Source organism: Oryctolagus cuniculus, chromosome 14 (assembly GCF_051225735.1).
Source record: "Oryctolagus cuniculus isolate XC-2025 breed Fujian yellow rabbit chromosome 14, ASM5122573v1, whole genome shotgun sequence".
Taxonomy (NCBI): domain Eukaryota; kingdom Metazoa; phylum Chordata; class Mammalia; order Lagomorpha; family Leporidae; genus Oryctolagus; species Oryctolagus cuniculus.
Genome location: NC_142880.1, coordinates 36,519,351 through 36,532,500, shown reverse-complemented (window position 1 = coordinate 36,532,500; position 13,150 = coordinate 36,519,351). Strand labels below are relative to the sequence as shown.

The window sequence follows — 13,150 nt, the reverse complement described above, 5'->3', positions numbered from 1 at the left end:
AAATGTAGTAGACTCCTCTAATGGCAAATAATGTTGGCAATTGCACAGGCAATTTAAAATAAAAATGGATCACAACCAACAGCAACAACAGAGATTTAATACCCCAACTAAAATCTTTCAGATTCAATCCAAAGCTGCAAATCTTGGAGAGGCAATCCCTGGGAAGAACTGCAGGGATGGTGGCAACAGGGCATGTAATAAGATGATCTCAGGAGAAAAGATAGACTGTTAACCACTTCTAAGAAAAAAAAAAAGAGAGAGAAAAAAAGTTTTTCCTTTAAAAACTGCCAATTTTGAGAGGGTTGGATTCCTCTAGCAACCAATGTGGCATTGAGCTGTTATGTCAAAGCCTGGAGCCTTAGACATCTCCCCAGTTCTTACTGTAGGAACCTTTATTTGTTCTGGAACCCCTTTTATCAACACTCCAGTTACTCCTACAGTGTGGCCTGCAAACAATCCCAGTTAAGAAACTAGCTGCAAATACCAGAATGGCTAATCCCCCAAATAAGGTGCTAATTGGTCTCTTGGTAATTCCATCTCCCACCACATTGAACTCTAGCACTCCTTTTTAAATGTAGAGGTTTTGCCTTCATTGCTAGCGTGAAGTACTGAGCCATTCTTACCTGGGTTTGCTTTTCATTTTTCTGCTTCATGGTCATGTTTTAGGTAAGGATAAAAGGGAAAGTGAGTAGTAAGAAATGCAATGAATCTCTCTTCATTTGAGAGTAATGACAAGATGTTAAATCAAAGATCTCTGCGAGTGAGATCCCAGCAGAAAGAACGGGCCATCAAAGAAGGAGGTACCTTTCTCTGAAGGAAGGAGAGAACTTCCACTTTGACTGTGGCCTTGTCTAAATAAGATCGGAGTTGGCAAACTCAAGAGGCTTCCATAGCCTTGGCAGCTCATGACAAGGGCCTCGGGTGATTATTGACATCATAAACAAGAGTGTCAATTGTTAAATCAACAATTGGAGTCACTGTGCACTTATTCCCCATGTAGGATCTCTGTCCTTAATGTGTTATACTATGTGAACTAATAGTATAACTAGTACTCAAACAGTACTTTATACTTTGTGTTTCTGTGTGGGTGCAAACTGTTGAAATCTTTACTTAGTATATACTAAATTGATCTTCTGTATATAAAGATAATTGAAAATGGATCTTGAAGAATAGGATGGGAGAGGGAGTAGGAGATAGGATGGTTGTGGGTGGGAGGGTGGTTATGGGGGGGGAGCCACTATAATCCAAAAGTTGTACTTTGGAAATTTGTATTTATTAAATAAAAGTTAAAAAAAAAAAACAAGGATAACCAGGTCATATGGTATCATCAGGGAGAGCTGAATGAAGAAGGAAGCTTGTTGTTTCTGAAGTTTTCCTCATGAGCGTGGGAACCCCCCACTAAATAATAAACATCTCCCAAAATCCCAGTTAACTGTTACCCAGTTCTACATGTTAGCTGAGTATTTATTTACCTGGGGCAGTCAACCAATCAACAAATTACTGACACTGATCCTTTTCATTATCTATTTTTATCTCCCACTTCTTAAAAAAAAATTATAAGGCAGAGTCACAGAGAAAGAGAGACAAGGAGAGGGAGATATAGAGAGATCTTTCAGCCACTGATTCACTTCCCATATGCCTGCAACTGCCGGGGCTGGACCAGGCTGAAACGAGGAGCCAGGAACTCCATCTGGGGCTCCCACGTGGGTACTTGGGCCATCATCTGCCGCCTTCCTAGGCACATTAGCAGAAAGCAGAATCAGGAGTGAATGAGATGGGACTCACCAGCACTCTGATAAGGGAAGCAAGTGGCCCAAATGGTGGAGGAACCCACTGTGCCCACACCCACACCCACACCCTTCATCTCCCACTGCTGACAACCGCAGTGCATTGTCAGCTCAGATTCTGGAGCTTTGGAACCTTTCCCGTAAAAAAGACTTTTCCTACTATGAGTGAAGTAGTATGACTAAAGATGGTAATTCAGTAGGAGGGCAGCCATTGGCACCCTTCACTCAGAGACACACCGCCTCTGCGCTCCACTCCCAACTTCTTTCTTTGCCACCACCACCCACTGCCATCACTTCAGCAGAACGTCCTTGTCCAGGAATCTTACTAGGATTAGTGTGCAATATTTGCATCGGTTCTCATTCGAGTTGATAGCCCCAGAACCAGGCAGTAGTTGCTAATTCCTTTGTGCACTTCTTGTCCTTTACTCACAAAGAGGACATGAACAGAAAATTAGAGGAAAGGATTTTACTGAGTGGTGACAGTCTTTCCCCTAAACTTCCCATGGCAGCCACAGTGTTGACCCTATACTCACAAGGCCCCTGGGGCTGCATGTACTTCCTGATGGGCCTGACCGCCAAGTTGCTTCTTGTGGGACCAGCCTCGAGGCTCCAGGGCAAGGGTCAGGAGACAGGATGCAGAGGTTCTGGTGCTCTCTGCACTGGGAGCAGACTGAGCCAGTGCTACACTTCAGTGGGAACGGAGTGCTCAGACATGACTTCACATCCAGCAGAATGATGCAACGATCACTCTGTGAGTTCTGTTAAACAGTTCAGCGTTTGCTTCTCTATTCTCAGCAATATTCTTGTCAACAAGCCAAAGGCTTCATCAAAGGAATTAAGCAAGGATCCTGTAATAGTTATTTTTTGTTTTTGATAGTAACAGCAATAATTATACCAAGCTGTATAAATCCATAAAAGAAAAAAATTGCTCTGCCTTTCCAACAGCTCATGTCCACAAAGATTATTCTAAGTAATTCTATACCAATCCTTCCACAAATACTCATTGAGCAAGTTTTATGGGCATGGCAATGTGCTGGGTATTGGGTTTGCTGGTGGATGACAAATTCCACCCATCCTGTCCCTCAGGGGACTTACAAGACAGCAGAGAGGATTGGCATGTATATAACAATGACAGAGTCCTAAATACCATTACAGAGACTCGAAGCTGGGTGGAAGGCAAGTGAGGTTCGAGCTGAACAGGAGCAACCAGGGATGAGGCTGTGCAGAGTTATCCTTGTGTGTATCTTGTACTCAGGGGTGAATCATTTATCTATATCCATGTAACTCAGAGAGCTGGCTGGTGTTGTTAGCAGCATCCATACCAGGATGTAACAACAACAATATTTGACATAAAATCTCACTTGGTCTGGTCTCTACCATTTTCACTATGATAGACGGACAGGGAGAGAGCAGGGACCTCTGATACAATTTAGGATGATATACATAACAGTAAATCTCTCTGGTCATTCCAGATCAGCGGTACCCGCTCAAAGCCAGAGAGGATTCCTGCAAGAGAAGCTGTGGTTGTCCTCATTTCTCTCCTCTAGCTCGCCCTCTTCCCTCTATCAGGGAAGGCACTCTCAACACACAGCCAGCTTCCTCTCAGTGCCTACAACATCACCTCCAGCAGGATGACCCCGCCTAAGAGAGACCTTCTTACCCCAATCTGTCCTTTCTCTCTGGCAGCAGCCTGTTTCATTCATGTCACCATTGTAATGTTTATTGTCTTCCAAACCAGCTCATAAGCTCCTTTAAGAAGGCATCCTTCCTGTCTTGTTCACAGTGGTATACCCAGTGCTTAGCACAACGCCCAGGACATGGTAGACGCGAATCAATTGTTTGCTGCAGGAATAAATGAACAGTGACAAGGATAAGTCCCCATAACTCACTACACTATGGTTGCTGCACTAGTAAAACAGAAAAATTCAAATCAGGGATCCAGATTAAGTATTCCACAATTAGGACTGAGCAAAATCCAAACTAGTCCTTCACCCAGGAAATGCCATGTATCCTTAATTTAAAGGCAATTTTCTTAGTGGAGAGATAAAATAAGTAATAGGTAGGAGGAGCTTGGGCATTCTTTTTAAAAATTATAATTGTTTATTTATTTGAAAGGTAGAGTGACAGAATGAGAGAAGGAGATCTTTTACCCACTGGTTCACTCCTCCAAATTCTCACAACTCCTGGGTTGGACCAAAGTCAGGAGCCAAGAACTCCATCCAGGTCTCTCACAAGGGTGGCAGGGACCCAAGTCCTTAGGCCATCTTCTGCTGCTTTCCCAGGCTCATCAGCTAGAGTAGGGAAGCAGATTAGCAAGGATTCTAACCAGCATTCTACTATGGGATACAGGCAGCATAAGCAGTAGCTTAACTTGCTGTGCCACAACACTCACACCTGGGTCAGGCATTCTTATCAAACTTTTAAGAAATTAAAATGCCTGGGGCCGGCATTGTGGCATTGTAGGCTAAGCCTCTGCCTGTGGTGCCGGCATGCCATATGAGTGCTGGTTCGAGTCCCAGCTGTTCCTCTTCTGATCCAGCTCTCTGCTTCTGGCCTTGGAAAGCTGTGGAAGATGGCCCAAGTGCTTGGGCCCCTGCACCCATATGGGAGACCCAGAAGAGGTTCCTGGCTCCTGACTCCTTGCTCATGGCTCCTGCCTTGGATCGGCCCAGCTCCAGCTGTTGTGGCCATTTGGGGAGTGAACCAGCAGATGAAAGACCTTTCTCTCTATCTACCTCTCTCTATAATTCTGCCTCTCAAATAAATAAATAAAATTTTTAAAGAAAACAAGAGAAATTACAATGCCTAAAAACATCTTCTGTGTGTGAAAAAGCCAGGAAACTAAAATGGGCTCCTCTACGTGTGCAGGTAGATAGATTCAGAGTATGTGCTGGAGGACATTAACAAGGTGACTGATACCTGGGGTCAGCATTGTAGCATAGCGTGCAAACCACCGCCTGCAGCACTGGCATCCCACATGGGCACTGTTCCTGTCTCAGCTGCTTCACTTCCAATCCAGTGCCTGCCAATGGTCTGGGAAAGCAGCAGAGTGTGGCCCAAGGACTTGGGCCTCTGCCACCCGCATGGGAGACAGGGATGAAGCTCTTGGCTCCTGGCTTCAGCCTGGCCCAGCCCTGGCTATTGTGGCTATCTGGGGAGTGAACCAGTGGATCGAAGATTTCTCCCCCCCAACCCCGTGTGTGTGTGTGCCTCTATAATTCTTTCAAATAAATAAATAAATATTTAAAAAAAAAAAAGATACTTGCAAACACTTTGTGACAGAATGAGGACACCTCTGCTCTCAGCTGGGAGTTGGCAGCAGTGCTCAGCTCGCCCTGTCTCTAACACTGCCTGCTAGGTCCTGCAAGTGGGCGGTCTGAACCCCTGCTTCTAAGCCCCTCCACACTCAGACAAACCCCACGGTCGGCTTGAGACACACAGGCCAGAGGGATTGGCTGGGTCACAGAGACTGGTAAATACAGTGGCTTGTTTTTCTTTAATCAGCAAGAAACACAAGCGGTTGTGCAGGGCCAGGAGGTGCGGGCGAGGCACTGAAAGCAATTTATATCTGAAGCTGTTTAGTAGCCCTGCGAAATGCGCCAATGTCATTCTAATTCACAACAGACCCAGTTCCAAACTTTTTCTAAAGATCATCTTTTTCTGTTTCCTGTTAGCAAAGAACATGGGATTTAAAAAGAAAAAAAATCTACTGGATTTTCCCGAGTGTTGATAAGGTTTGGAATCCTGCACATCTCGTGAGAAAAGATCGAAACTCGTAATTAAAAGTTCTATTCTCACAGTCAGATCTTGAACCTGTGCCCTTTGGCTGCACTTCCCGAATGCTAATTCATTTTGATCTTCTTCCAAAAGATAAACTGACAGGGTGTGGGAAGACCTTTATCGGAAGCTTATTAATTATTATTATTTCTGCTTTCAAAAGGTAAAGTACTGTGCAGAGACAGTGCACCTCAGAGACTGTATTTTGTGCCACCGGAGTCGTCCGCCCCTTGTGCAGCGCCCCGCCACCAGCGCATGCGCCCGCGCTGAGCGGACTTGTTCCTGGATTGATCATAGTCGTTCATCTCTCAGGCTGTGCAGGTAGATAGCGATGCTTTGCTGACTAGATTAGGCTTAGGCTCTGACTGACTCAGGGGACAGGACACTGAACATAGACCTGCCTCTGGACGACTTGGTAGCTTTCCTAAGTTGAAACAGCGTGTTCAGCTCCCGGGGTTTTGGAGGAGCGCCTGAGATCGGCTCTCCATAGCAGCAAACTATAAAATGCAAACTGGGGCTCTGAGCACCCACCTGCTTACAGCCCTGAGGCAGGCTTCGCATTTCCTAAACAAAAATACTTGTCTGACCACAGGCCTGAATGTTTGGAATCGGGCTGTCCCAGAAATCTGGAACATATGGTGGGGACCGGAAGCCTACAGCCTGATTGGAGGGTTTTTTGTTTTTCTTTTTGTTTTTGATATACTGGAATCCTTTCCTCAATTTGTGCTGCACCAGCAAAGATACACACACAAGAGCCACCCCAAAGTTCCCCATAACTGAGAACAAACATGCATTCTAGACTTGAAATATTGGAAAGAGTCTAAAAAATTTAAAATGTGGTTGTTTTTGAACGCCTTCAGTTACAGCCCACTTATAATTTAGAAAATGATGTACACAAAATTCAAATATTAATGCAAGGTACAATCATCCAAGCAGATTTTTCACCAGCAAAAATAGGACCTCTGAGACCCTCGGGAACCACATAGAAATCTCTGGAAGAGAAATGGTGGGGGAGCCAGCTGTGTGGCACAGTGGGTTAACGCCCTGGCCTGAAGCACTGGAATCCCATATGGGCGCCGGTTCTAGTCCCAGCTGCTCCACTTCCGATCCAGCTCTCTGCTATGGCCTGGGAAAGCAGTAGAAGATGGCCCATGTTTTTGGGCTCCTGCACCCACGTGGGAGACCTGGAAGCTCCTGGCTCCTGGCTTCAGATCGGCGCAGCTCCGGTCATTGCAGCCAATTAGGGAGTGAACCAGCGGATGGAAGACCTCTGTCTCTCTTTCTGCCTCTCCTCTTTCTGTGTAACTCTGACTTACAAATAAATAAATAAATCTTAAAAAAAAAAGAGAGAGAGAGAGAGAAATGGTGGGGATGCTTTGTGCTACAAAGTCTGTGAGTAGCTACACAGTCTTGCCTTATCAGAAGCTCACTTTTGCCTATTAGACAATAGACCTGTGTTTGAAAAGCTTTGGGTGGAGTCATAAGCAGGAAAAGACAACACAGGGCATGACTGGCAGCAGCCACTGAGGGCCTGAGGGAAACCAAAATGAAGCCTAGCCCAGCCCACTCTCCCAGTGTCCAGCAGGCTCCTTCTTCTCAGACTGATGGTTCCCTGGAATAAGGAAGAAAGATGACACTGAACAGAAACTCTTTCTGATCAAGAGAAGGGCCTGCCGTGTGGTTCATCCATCTCTTCATTACTCACTGGTGGGTTCACAGGCACCTGTTGTCTCTTCTAGTGTGATTTCTGGTCATTTATGGTGGTGCGCTAACAAGAAATAGGCTGCAGCTGGCGCTGGTACAGTAGCATAGCAGGTAATGCTGCCTCCTGCCGTGCTGGCATCCCATTCAGGTACCGGTAAAGTCCCAGCTGCTCCACTTCCAATCCAGCTCCCAGCTAACGAGCCTGGGAAAGCAACAGAAGATGGCCAAGATCTTGGGCCCCTGCACCCACGTGGGAGCTCCAGATGAAGTTCCTGGCTCCTGGCTCCTGGCTCTTGGCTTCGGCCTGGCCCAGCCCTAGCCACTGCAGCCATCTGGGGAGTGAACTAGTGGATGGAAGATCTCTCTCTCTCTCCCTCTCTGTCTCTCTCTGTTAAGTGTGCCTTTCCAATAAATAAAAATAAATATTGGAGCCAGCCTTGTGGCATAGCGGGTAAAGCCGCTGCCTACATTACCAGCATCCCATACAGCTGCTGGTTGAGTCCTGGCTGCTCCACTTCTGATCCAGCTCTCTGTTATGGCCTGGGAAAGCAATAGAAGATGGCCCAAGTCCTTGGGCCCCTGCACCCACGTGGGAGCCCAGAAAAAGCTCCTGGCTCCTGAGTTCAGATCAGCACAGCTCCAGCCATTACGACCATCTGGGAAGTGAACCAGAAGATGGAAGACCTCTCTCTTTGTCTCTCTCTCTCTCTCTCTCTCTGCCTCTCCTCTCTGTTACTCTGACTTTCAAGTAAATAAATAAATCTTTTTTAAAAAAATCTTTAAAAAAAAACCCTCAGATAGCCTAGTTTTCCCATTCTGTACAAGTAAAAGGTTTTCCTAAAAGTAAAAATTGAATGCTGTGGCAAATGTAAGGCCTTTTGGATAACTGATCAGTGTGAATAATGCCCAATGTATGTTCCTTTCACCCATGCATGACTGAAAGTGAAGCAAATATTTGAATCTTGTTATTCTGTTGCCATTTTAAATGTTTAAAAAATCAATATTTTGAGGCCGGCGCCACGGCTCACTAGGCTAATCCTCCACCTGTGGCACCGGCACCCCGGGTTCTAGTCCCAGTTGGGGCACCGGTTCTGTCCCGGTTGCTCCTCTTCCAGTCCAGCTCTCTGCTGTGGCCAGGGAGGGCAGTGGGATGGCCCAAGTCCTTGGGCCTTACACCCACATGGGAGACCGGGAGAAAGCACCTGGCTCCTGACTTCGATCAGCGCAGCGTGCCGGCCGCAACGCACCGGCCGTAGCGGCCACTTGGGGGGTGAGCCAATGGAAAAAGGAAGACCTTTCTCTGTCTCTTTCTTTCACTGTCTAACTCTGCCTGTCAAAAATAAAAATAAAAATGATGAAAATCAATATTTTGGATGCATGCAGGAGCTTTTCTGCTAACGAGCATCATGCTGATATGGAGGTGAGGGATTGTCCAGTGACCCAGCGTGTGCACCCTTAGATTTCCATGGAGATGAGGTGGAGCTCTCCAGGTCATGATGTGATGGCGAGGACACCTCATCCTAAAACAAGGAGAGGCTAGGGGAGCTCAGAGGGTGCCAGCCAACACTGCCTGCTCTGAATCCCCGCAGCCTCCTCTGCCACTACTCTGTAAAGATGGGGGAGCAAACCCCGACTTCTTCCAGCACCGAGCTCTAGCGGGCTTTTCCCGTGGATGCTCACCTGCCCTGCCTCCTTCCCGCCACAGAGGCATCTGTCGGCTCCGTGGGCCTGCAGGCGGGCGCATTCCAAGACGGATGTGGAATATTTCCTTGACAGTGGAATCCGAATTAGCAAGTTCCAGCTCCAGCTCTCACCTGCAGGCGGAAGTCAGCATCTTTGTCTCCTTCCAATTTGCCCTCTGCGCCCCTCAGACCCCAAGTCCACGGCCTCTGGCACCTCACAACAGTGAGCAACAGGTGAAGGATTATTTCTGGAATTGGTCTCCGCTCTTTCACGGGCTTCCCTGGAAACTCTGTGCCTTTGAACAAATGGGGTGTGGGGGAGAATCTTCGCGATCACTCCTAGTCACAAGCACATATCGGCCCGGTGCCAGCTGTATCATCTAAAAGTGATTCAGCTGCTCAGGGCAAAGGCTTTTTGCCAAACTCCAGGCTAATTCATTCAAGGAATTCGATGCACCCTCAGCCCTAGGATCCAATTACAAAGCCCGGAAAAGCCCTGAACGCCATTTCCTGGCCCTCGCAGGTGGTCCGGGGCTGCCTCAGGTGGAGTTTTCCACAGAGGCACTGTCCTTACCTGCAGAGCCTCCTAGGGAAGAGCGTGGGGAAGGTGATCCCTGTGCAGCTGACTTTGTGCATCTCTGGGCAGTGAGAAGTCCTGTAACCTTCCTGTTGGTGGTGGAGTGGGCCTTGGGGCGCATCACCTTGCCCTAATCAGATCCCGCAAATTTAATCAGGCTGAGAACAAAGCCTTTAGATTTCCATGTGCGGGTTCACCACCTAGAGTCACTGCAACCTTCATCTTTTCCACTTTGTCCTCTGCCTCATTTAAAAGATTTTATCATCACTTTCTCATTCTGTCGTGTCTGCTTTCAGTCTATCTGGCGTGTCTGTTTTATTAATGATAACAGGAGGTCCCACGTCTCCATGCCAACTACTGTGAGGAGGCCGTCACATACGTTTGTCCCTTTGTGATGGCCAGCGCTGCAAAGGGAGTGTTTTTAAGCCCATTCAACAATAAGGACCCTGAACTAGAAAGGGCCCATCAGGACTCAAGCTGTACTCTGGTGACCCTCATGCATTGCTCATAGCCCCTTGAGCAGAGCACAGAGCCTGGACACGTGCGCTTCCTCTGATTCACACCCTTATCCCAGCACACACCACACAGGCATAACGATGCCCTCACTGTCGCCGCAGCAACCCTCTGAAGGCAGGGATGGAGACCAGTGCAGCCACGACAAGATCTGTACAGGCACAGCACAGAAGGAGTGCAAGGTTGCCAGAAACCCTGAGGCCAGGAAGAAGCAAGCCCCACCGCAGAGCAGCGAGCCGACCAGGTGTCCAATGAAAAGACTTGGATGATGAAGACGGGAGATCTGTGAGGGAGGGAGCATTACACAAGGCCCCCACTCCCAGGAGAAGGATCTAGGGCACCAGCAAAGCCAAGCAGATGAGCCAGGCAAACATAAAACCAGCACAGTTCTCAAGAGGAAACAGCATGGTTTGGAAATCTGCAGGATGACGGAGATTGTCACAGAAGCCCCTCTGTGGTGGATGCTGGCCTTCAAATCACTTTAGGTTGCTTCCTCCCCTACACCAACCCACTGATGACACGTGCTAAGAGAGTGTTAGAGTCTAATGAAGCTTAGATTAAAAAAAAAATCATTGCAATTACCAGTGTTGTGGCATAGGGAGTTAAACCACCACCTGCAACATCGGCTTCCCATATGAATATTGGCTCCCGTCCCGGCTGCTCCACTTCCAATCAGTTCCCTGCTAATGCACCTGGGAAAGCAGCTGAGGATGGCCCAAGTACTTGGGTCCCTGCCACCCACGTGGAAGACGTGGATGGAGTTCCTAGCTCCTGGCTTCAGCCTGCCCATCCCTGACTTTTGCAGTAATTTTGGGTGTGAATCAGCAGATGGAAGATCTCTCTCTCTTTCTCTCTCTCTCTTTCTCTCTCTCTCTCTCTGTGACTTTGCCTTCCAAATAAATAAATGGATCTTTCAAAATCTGCAAAATAAAAACCCTGATAATGCGCCTGAGAAGGCAACATAAGACAGTCTAACTACTAGGGTTCCTGCCACCCACATGGAAGACCCCTACGTTGTAGCCATTTGAGGTATGAATCAGCAGATAGAAGATATTTCTCTCTCTCTTTCTCTCTCTCTCCCTCTCCCTCTGACACTCTGCTTTTCAAATAAATAAATAAATAAATAAATAAATAAATAAATCTTTTTTAAAAGGCATTGGAGCTAATTAGGAAAGCTTTGGTTTTGATATCTTTTGTCTCTGCTTTTAGTTTTCTTGCCAAATACAAGAGAACTACAAAAAATTAACTTAAAATGTGCTTTTTTAAAAAATTCTATTCTTCCATGAACTTCTCGAAGCCCATACTTTATGTATTCATTCCAGAATGTTGGGAGCCTACTGTAGATCTTCCTCCTAGCACTGTGTGAGATGTAAGAAATCTGAGACAAGATTCCTGACCCCAGGTTGCTTGCTGTCTCAATAGTAAAGCACAAAACGCACACATCAGAAGGTGAATGGAAGTGTTTCTGACACCGTTTCTACTTGGAGAACTCATAGACACCTTGGACTTGAACATGTCCCAGATAGACCCTTGCTCTTCCCAGGAGCTTGACCAGCCCTTTCCCTGTTCTCCTAATCCTCTTCATGGTTTGCTTTGTCTCAATCTGTCCAGGAAGCCAACCTGCCCCTCCACCCCATGTTGACTTTCTCTCCTCTGAAACACTTTAACCCTCGCCCATCATGCCTCTGTCTTCTTCAGCTCTGCAAATGGCAACACTCACCACCCAACTTCTCAAGCTAAAATGAACACACCGCCCTTGGCCTCTCAGATCTTCTTGGAAGTTACATCACTCTCTCGTCAGTTCAGCCAGCTACTTCTCCCAGATATGCCCCAGTCTGCACCCTCCTCTCCGCTCTTGCTGCCATCCCTCTCCCAGACTATTGCAACAGCCTTGTCATTGGCCTCTCTGCTTCCGCTTAGTTGCTCCTCCTCTGACTCTGCACAGCCATGATAGCTTAAAATAAATTGCAGCATGCTATTCTTCAGTTTAAAATTCTCAAATGTCTTCCCAGTGCGCCTAAATTCAAATCTCGAACTTCCTCCCATAGACTGCAAGACTGTTCTTGATCCAGGGCCTGTGTACCGTAGGGACCACCTATCGTAGCTCACTCCCAAATATCTGCCAGGAAATGGGCTTTCTTTCTGTTCCAACAAGTGAGCTTATTTATTCTTGGGGAATTGAACTTGCTATTGTGTTTACCCAGAAAAAATTTTTTTGAAGCAAAAGTTCCCCACGAAGGGAATTTTACTGATGGCTCTAGCTTGTTCCCTCCCAAAAGACCACCAAATGAAGTGACCAGTAACCATAGATTTTGTCGTCTTCATAGTAAAATGGAAGAGGAGGCTTAGAACTGGATCACGGTTCGGAATGCTTACATCTCGTAAGAGCCAGCATTCCCTTAGATCTGCAATTGGGCTCCACACACTCAAGCCTCAGCACAATTTTCTCTGTAGCTACAGCCTTTTCCCAGAAAACCAGCTTAATGTGCCCACTAGAGCCAATCTGCTTTGCGTTGTAACACTGCTTTTCCTGGGCATACGGAGGAGCTCAGATTACTGTACACTGTCACTTTGTGGAGTTGGTGCTCGCCACTGGCCCTTACAGAAGGTCCAGTGGGTTTGGGAAACATTATCATGTTTGCTGGAGTGCTGTCAGCACAGAAAGGAAAAACTTATCTCTGCCTATCTGTGTGATGGCTGATTTATTTATGCAATTGCTAGCTACCGCTCTCTGTCTCTCATAAACACACTCATAAACACACGCACACAATTGAAATGTAGGCTTCATTTGGTGCCTTGTGCTACACTCTTTCTTCAGTGCCTAGGAAGGAACTCAGTAAATATTTGCTTAATGAATTAATCCCTGCAATATAAGTTTTCCCTAAGTAGGAAATGGTACTGTTACACTTATGAGTAAGAGTACGATATTTTAGTACATTATGCAATGTATAATGATCAGAGCAGGGTAATTGCCATGCCATCACCTCAGAAATTTATGATTTCATTGTGCTGGCAACATTCAAAATCCTCTCCACTAATATCCAATTGTTGTCAACCATAGTTATCCAACTATGCTATAGAACATTAGAAGTTGTACCTCCTATCCAACT

The 13,150-nt window shown here is 46.7% G+C and overlaps 1 long non-coding RNA gene across 2 annotated transcripts in view; it reads right to left on the bottom strand.

Annotated features, from left to right (window-relative positions):
• Positions 1-9,431, bottom strand: part of LOC138845245 (uncharacterized) — a 23,253-nt gene extending 13,822 nt beyond the window's left edge. For both annotated transcript variants that reach the window (XR_016220246.1, XR_016220247.1), the window contains exon 1: positions 8,949-9,431. This is a non-coding gene — a long non-coding RNA (uncharacterized LOC138845245). The remainder of the gene's footprint in view (positions 1-8,948) is intronic.
• Positions 9,432-13,150: the final 3,719 nt, after the last annotated feature.